General features: G+C 40.1%; 1 protein-coding gene across 3 annotated transcripts in view; it reads right to left on the bottom strand.

Moving 5' to 3' along the window:
* etv6 (ETS variant transcription factor 6) overlaps window positions 1-8,354 on the bottom strand; it is a 27,228-nt gene that overhangs the window by 8,615 nt on the left and 10,259 nt on the right. The window lies entirely within an intron of this gene.

Raw genomic sequence — 8,354 nt, 5'->3', positions numbered from 1 at the left:
AGAGGAAGGAAGGAGGCAGAGGCAGTAAAAAGGATATTGAGGAAGTGGAGATAAAAGCCAAAAGGAGGGAGTGATTACGGGAACGGCAGCAGAGATAAAGAAAAAAAAGATGGAGGAGACTGTCATAAAGGGAGAGGAGGTTAGAAGAATAAAAGATTAGAAAATGATAGGTTAAGGGGAAGAATACCCTGACTCATAAGGATAAAAAGGAGGTGGCAGGGATATGAAAAAGACTGTTATTTTATGTTATCAGTTCTGATCTGTGCTGCTCTTCTCTGAACTCCAGACAGACAGTTCATTAGTTTGTGTAAAAAGAGACAAGGACACATGGAGGGAAATATAGCAGGGGAAACCGCAATGACACTATCTTTTTTTTCCTTCCCTCGCACTCTAAAATGTTTCTTACACTGCCGTGGGAACAGCAGTGTACAACATCTGCACTGGTGACCACCAACAAGCAAGCAGAGGCATCAGAGACAGACTGTGAAAATGGAAAAAATCTGAACAGAATCTGAATTTCACCTGAGTGTCGTGAATTTTAGTTGGAAAAACATTTCTCAGATCTGCTCTGGATGCAGATATAACCTTATTGGTGGAGCTAAAGTGCAGCATTTTTTTTCTTCTGCGGGGAAGTTGGCTAGCAGAAGGGCAACCTGGTCAAAATCTAATTAAAAACAAATGGTGGTTCCATTTTTATTTCATTCATGTACGATATTGCAGCGCTAACTAGCTAGCTCACCTAGAGAGCAACACGATTGTATTGTATTAATTTGCCACCAGCAGCAACCACCATGGCTTAATGCTAACACTATATGTTAAGGTAACAGCTGCTAAAAAGATACTGGCCTCAAGATTTTTTTTTTTCCAAAATGAAAATTTTGTAATCTTTTATTATGACTTTGCCCTAAAATAACATAATTCTGGAGTCTTGGTACAAGTATTTCTTTTTCGGTGCTTGCAAACGCTGGTGCACAAACGAGCTAGCTGAATGGCAATGAAACCTGATCAAATTCAGAATATAAACACAATTACAAATTACATTGTGTTATTAATCAATGACTTTTCAAGACTAATCAAGAAAGCTATGGTAGGTCTAACTTCACCCTAGTAGCAACCAAAACAGCTCAAGCTAATGTGGAAGTGCATAAAATGCAGTTTTTCTATAGGCCACCAAATGCATTTGAAATGTTCTCAATTCTTGATATTGTCTGACATCACAACATGTATTTTTAGTATAACACAAACATTTATTTATTATTTAACACAAATACTGCCATCTAATTGTATATACTTTTTCACTCTGCCTAACCCAACGATATATAAGTATATATAAGTTTGTATATATAAGTATGACTTAGACTCACCTCCTACTCTTTCATATGCGCACGCACGCACACACACACACACACACACACACACACACACCCCACTTTATGTGTATAGCTCGGATCTGAACATCCATGACACCCACATAGAGCATAACGACTCATTTCTTACATCTTGCTTATCGCCAGGCCCCAAACACTTCCTCTGGGAGTCGGACAGCTGTTATCTTTGGCCGCCAGTGTCACACAAGTAATATGAAACTTGTGCTCACTTTCAGGTCTCAGCTCCCCCAACCCGTCAAACTGAGGAATTTCTTACAGAGAGCAATCAATATAAAATGAAACCCTGTCTTGATTGTCAGATTCCCATTTCGCCCCTTCCCTTCCCTTCCCCTATGTTCAGATAGTGGCACGGGCGCTGCCGATAAGCCCAGGAAGGCTGTGGTTATCTGAAGCACAGCTAACGGCCTGTCAAGCTCTGACCCTCAGCATGTCAGCAGACATCCTAAGAAAGTGTCAGGGAATGGGATACAGGTGTTTCACAAGCACAGAAACTAGTGCTGGGCAGACGAGGAACTATATTTCTTCATTCTGCTTGGCTTCTTGGCCATAGAAATAATCATAGCTAGGCTACATTATCTCTAGCCTATCGTATCTTTAATATACTGTATGTACAAATAATTTTTCATACATATTTTTAAACATGATTAAACAGTACAAGTACCTTTAAACATCAATATTAAGAGAACGCATTGAAATAGTCCCAGAAAACCAGTGATTTGTAATTTGAACAGCTAAAATTAGTTTGTTCCCTTTTGTAACTTCTACAAGTGACGTGATGAGAATAGATCAAGGATGCACTGGAAAAGTGACTACATCATTGACTTTTTATCAATATTGAATTGAGTGGCCATCTGCACTGCATGCGCCAGCTGTACGTCAGTCTCTGGTGGCTGCCTTGAGAGCAGCAAGGCCGGGGCGGGCAGCAGCGTGGCCTGGGTCGCGAGGTCACGGCTGCGGTATGCTCTCTCCAGAGCCCGGGAGAGGTGCTGCTCTGCCAAAACCCAGCGAGATCCGGTCTGCTGGCCTCAGCCATCTGCACAGAGCTCAAAGGAGGAAGCAACAAGGGGAGCAGAAGGGAGGAGGAGGAAGAAGAAGGGGCCCAAACAAACGTGTCCCACAACGCACTTTGGCAGGAAGCAATCCAGCGTGGGCTCTGTTTCAGCACAGGAAACTTCCTGCGGTAAGGTTAGAGAGCGACGCCGGGAGGTTTATTAACAGACAGCAGGACAGAGACAAGAAGAGGAAGAGTGGAAACAGAAAGGAACGACTGATGAGAGCAGCAGCGCATAGTGTGTGAGGACAGGAAAATATGAAGGCAGAGGAGAGCTAAACAAAGGTGCAAAAGGAGGAAGGGAATTCAAACAGGAAGGGAAACAGATCCATAGCCAGTACTCAAGTGAAGTTCACAGAGGAGGACCTCATGCTCAGCCCTGGATTGTAGCTCATACCTATTCTGGGGTAACCAATATATGAAGCGAGTGACGAGAGTCTACAGCTTTGCCTCTTGTTTGTACTCATACATACAACTTACGAGTGCGGTGTTTGCAATATAGCAGATAGGAAGCAGGACTCAGAAGTGTGTCTACATTTTACAAAAGTCGCAATACAGAGAAATGTAACAAAATGGATTTCATTCATTCATTTCAAGTTTGTCTTAGATGCTTAGGTATTTACTGCAGTATGGTATAAAAAATGGTACTGCCTTGGGAATCACATTAAATCTTTTCTACTAAGATTTAGCCCTGTACCCATATACTAAGATAAATTGACTGTGGCAACAAACGACTAAAAGGTGCTCATTTTTCTCTCTCCATTGATGCGGGTCTTTGTCCTCCATGCTAACACTGCTCACTAGGTTGCCAAATCTAAGACAGTTGTACGTGGATTGTAGTAACATTGATCTATCTGATTTCAGCTGTAGAAGTCAGTCAAATTGCGAGTTTCAGGCTCTTATTTTGTATCTCACATTCTCGCAAATCTAGAAAGGAACTCATTCTAAAAAAGATGGAAAACTTTGGGTTGCAGTGCAGCCAGTGAGACACAAACATCATTTGCTTACTTAGAGGTGGAAAGAAAAATGGATGGCATGGACAGGGAGTAAGAGGAAAAGAGACAGAGTACCTTGGACTCTGTTCCTTCAACATATTCACAAACCCTTCCCTAAGCTGATGAATTTCTCCTTTCTGCTTGTTTTCTGTCAGAAAATCTGTTACAGATTTGTTACAGGAAGAAAATCAATTTCGGTCTTCCTTGTCATCAGCCTTTGCTGAATGCATCTCAGATTTCCAGTGTTCACAAGAGCAAATATGTGTGTTTTTCTGAGTATGTGTGTGTTTGCATGTAAAACCCTCAAGTATGACAGCAGCAGGATCCCAAGCCCTTGACTAAATCGTGGGCTCCTAATCCTCTCTGATGACACACAATTTTCACTCTGTGGTTTCTAAGGCCCCCGCTTATGCACACCAACTCACATACACACACCGAGCGCACAAGTTGCCAAGGCAACTCATAAGCGCTTGGGATGAATGAAGGGAAGAGGAGGATGAGATCACTGGTATCTTGTTTCGTTGTTGCGGTACAGAAGCCCTCAACTTCCCCTCACAGCCAGTCGAGTTAATGAGGTCCGTCCTGCTGTGGAGCTTGGACGTCCCGGCCTGACTCAGTTTAGCTCTATCTAAAACTCACATTGCTGCCTGTGTGTCTCTCACCCAACTACAACTGCAACAACTACCTCTTGATACTCTGACAACAAATTGTATGTGTAACCCCCCACCATGTCCAATTTTAAAATGTCCATATAATTTTAAATATTGTGCCAACTGCTGTGTGCTGTGCTCAGCAAAGATGAACAGACATGGTTAATTTCTTTGGGTCCGTTTCGGGAACTCATAATTTTGTCACAGCTCTATATGCTTGATATTGAGTTAGGGTATGCTGCTTTGTTAGCAAGCTAACTTTAGGATCTACCCATCCACGTCTTCTAAATAAAATGTAGCTAATGTGTAAAAAGGAAAAATGGCAAATTAAATTATAGATAGCTAGTAGCAGGTACATTTTAAAAGGGATATCTTTGTATATTTAAATCCAGCTCTGTGTCATCTTTGTGTGGGCAGTGTGTTAAGATGAATGGTGCTTGGCTTCCCTCTGTGGTGCACGTGGACAGAGAAGCAGAGCAGCGTCATCCAACGCCTCTCTGCGGACCTCCGCTGCTCTGCTCCTCAGGGAGCTCCGTGCACTAGCGCCACAGATGGAAGCCATTTACTGTTCATCTAAACACACTGCTCACACTGCCATGACACAGAGCAAGGATCATATGTATGTAAATATTGCCATAACCCAGTTCAACCCCCAGGTTTTTCACCATTGCAATTTGTAACTTTAAAGAAAAAAGATATACTGTACACATTTTTATATTGTCCAGCCCTAATCTACAACCAAACACACTGTTTTAACTAGTTTCTAACTTGGTTGGTAGATTTGGCTATTAAGTTAGTTATTTGCTGATGACACTAATTTAATCTGTTCTGGGTCAAATTTGGAACAACTCTTGGAAACAGTGGAAAATTAATTAAAAGGATGAAGAGCTGGGTTGACGCAAATAAACTAACACTGAACTTAAGTAAAACCAAGTTTATAATTTTTGACAATCGGGCAATAAATTTACACAAAAAACTAATAAATGACATTGCAATAGAAAAAGTAAAAGAACTTTATGTTGAAGCCACGTATACATTATGTTATTATGGCCAAAATATCCAAATCAATTGCTATACTGTATAAAACCAAATACCTATTAAATCAACAATCATTGTACACTATATTCCTCCTTCCAAAGAGAGCCTTAAGAATTGTGAATAAAACCACTTATAGAGCACCAACTAATCCACTTTTCAGCAAACTAAACACTAAAATTCAGAGATATTGTTTAAAACTGCACAAATTATGTATAAAGAATATAATCAACAGCTATTGTTTGTTTCAAATGAGAGAGCGCAAACCTCACTTTAAGAGGAACTTTTGGATTTAAAAGGAAAGTTACAAGAACAATTGCTAAATATCACCAATGCTAAGCATCCCAACCAAAGGAGTTCATTTATAGAACAGCTGCAGTGAAGAGATGTACAACAATGAGCAATTTTAAAAGACTAATTAAAATGAATATATTGAATGGATATAAAAGGGACTTAAGGTGTTAGTATTGTATACTGAGTGTATGGTTCCTGGGCTTATACACTAAGTCCAGTTCGGATGGGTTATTATTTGGTTTGATATAGATGTGTATGTATGCATCTGTGTCAATGTGCATGCATGCGTTTGTGAGTGTAGGTAGATGGATGTAAGGTGTATGAGTATGTAAACATGTATAAGTAAGTGAAGCATCAAATCGTTTTGTTTAAAGGATAAAAATAGAAAAAGGGGGTAGGCCTTTAAAAGGTTTTTGAACTTTTTCCTACTCCTTTTTGAACTTAAATTTGAAGTTATTTGAATCACAATTTTGGAAGAATGTGCTAAAATGTACACGTCCTTATTTATGTTATTTTAATTTTGTGTGTGTGTGTGTGTGTGTGTGTTTTTTAAGTAGCACTGGTTGCCAAATAAGAAAAGACAAAAGTAAAGTCTACACGTGAGTACCAAGATCTGTTTTTAGGAAAAATCTCAATTAGATGAATCCTGAGGATCTAAGAAATTAACAAAAAAGGTATTGAAAGGAATCAGTGTAAATGGAAGTTCTATTTCCTATTGGTACTTTGTAGCATAACAAGTAAGATTTACCAAAGATCATATATCATAGATTGTATATTCATTTCCAAATAGCTGTAGTGTTCAGACTTTCTAGTGCGTCACATACTTGTGAGCATTTCCTTTTCTTGTTATTTGTAAAACTGAAACAAAACTGCAAAAATTGTGTAATTTGGGTCATGGGGAAATCTCAGTCTCAGATATTGTTTTCTGTCAAACTCATGAATTCCAACAGTCTAAATATACACTAAGAGACAACTGATGCACATAAAAATCTGAGAGGATTTCAGTTTAGCCTGACCTAAATGAACCATAAATAAATGCAGTGCTGCATCAGTAAGGCTGGGACTTTGCTCTCCAAACTCAAAGCTCTTTAGTCACTCAGTTCTTTGGTAAATGTTTGCCTATTCTCTCAAAGCAGAGATAGGCGGATATTGGTCTTGCTATCTCAATGAAGAAAAGTTTTTTTTTTCTCCAGACAGGAGGAGGAGGAAGGAGGGGAAGGGCTGACCATGACCTGACACCCTGACTCAGGAATATGTGGTATGAGAGCTACACATTTCCACAGTTAATGCTCCCACTATTCATCTCCCCTCTTTTTGTGTGTCTCTCCTGACATTGATTCTCTGTCAGGTGGGTGCGGCAGTGGAAAATCCACCTCCACACACACTTTTACTTTTCAGTCAAAAGAAATCCCCCCCCCCCTTCTATCATATTCATCCTACGCTTCCTCCACCGGCATGCACGTGCCTATCCCCCATCTAGCAAATCTGGACTTCATCCAGTCAAAACAAACGTAAAACGGAACATCAATCACGCGAAACTTTTATGGCCAGGAAGTAGCGCGACCTGTTTTTGATAGCTTGTCGTTGAGCACAGGAGCAAGCTGGCTCTTGTGGGTTAGTTCCTGAATCCAGCGTCAAATGCCACCTTCTTGTTCAGGAGCCAGTTTTTTTTCTCTCCTTTTTTTTTTTTTTTTTTTTGAAAATACACAAGCTTCAAAGACATTTGTTCACTAAATCAAAAGGCCCCTACATGTCTCACACACACGCACATGCGCAAAACATGCGTGCGCACACGCACACACACACACACACACACACACACACACACACACACACACACACACCACACACACACACACCACACCACAACACACAAACACACACACACACACACACACACACACACACACACACACACACACACACTTTTTTTCCTTTTCATGTGGAGAAAGTGAAGTCAGCATTTTGTGCAGTGTAACACTTTGGTGATTGCTTCTACTGCAAAGCTTCCACGGCAGTGTTTCGCAACCTTTTTGTCTGAAACAATGTCTACTTGTGGACTCTCATCCTGTGCTGCGTAGTGCTGCAACCTGTAAGTAGTTCAACTAAACCACTCAGTTTTATTATAATGATTTTCAGAAGTGAACCTATATGTGAACAATGTCTTACAGCCCCTCTCTTTTCTCTTACTGACAGTTCTCTTTTCATTTAGCTTTCTTGACCTTTCCCCACATTGGGAACCATTGGGCACTGATTCATGCAATTTATTTCCACATGTTTTTACATAATAGAGCTAAAGAAGTTCAATGAAGGAAAGTATTTCCTCATATTGGAATGATGGAAAGTATTTCCTCATATTGGAAGTGTGTCTCCATCTTTATTGGCAATTTTGGGGGGTTTCAACACTGCATTTCCCAGAATCACCGGTTAAAAAAAAGTCAAGTAGACTAAAATCTAGTTACAGGAGTTCTATGCAATATGTGAACACAGATGTATAGTCTCTACTCTGTCTTTGTTAAATGTAAAACATCACTTAAGTAATCTCCTCATGGGCTTGGAAACTTCAAATTCATGACAAAGACATCGGAAAAATATAATGGGGAGATGCACTACAAATTTCAAACAACCTTTTTTGTTTGCACACTAAATACAGATTCTAAGTCAGAAGTATGCAAAAAAACTCAAAGAGAACTAGCTCAATCCCTCATTGGGGAAATTAAACGTTTACACTCTGTTGTTGTGAACCGGCCACCCTCCGGTTCCCATGTCAAGTACCCACGGACTGAGCTACTGCTGCAAAACGTCAGTGTGCACACTAAGAATTACTTAGTTTACTGTCCCACAATGGAATTGTGCTTTAAGTAAATGTACAAACTATATACAGCTGCAAACCTTTCAATAAATGGAAACCAGTGGGGACACAACTTTCTTTACCGGTACT

This window comes from Etheostoma spectabile, chromosome 23 (assembly GCF_008692095.1).
Source record: "Etheostoma spectabile isolate EspeVRDwgs_2016 chromosome 23, UIUC_Espe_1.0, whole genome shotgun sequence".
NCBI classification, from domain to species: domain Eukaryota; kingdom Metazoa; phylum Chordata; class Actinopteri; order Perciformes; family Percidae; genus Etheostoma; species Etheostoma spectabile.
Note: the sequence above shows the minus strand (reverse complement) of the source record. Positions and strands in the feature narration are given on the sequence as shown.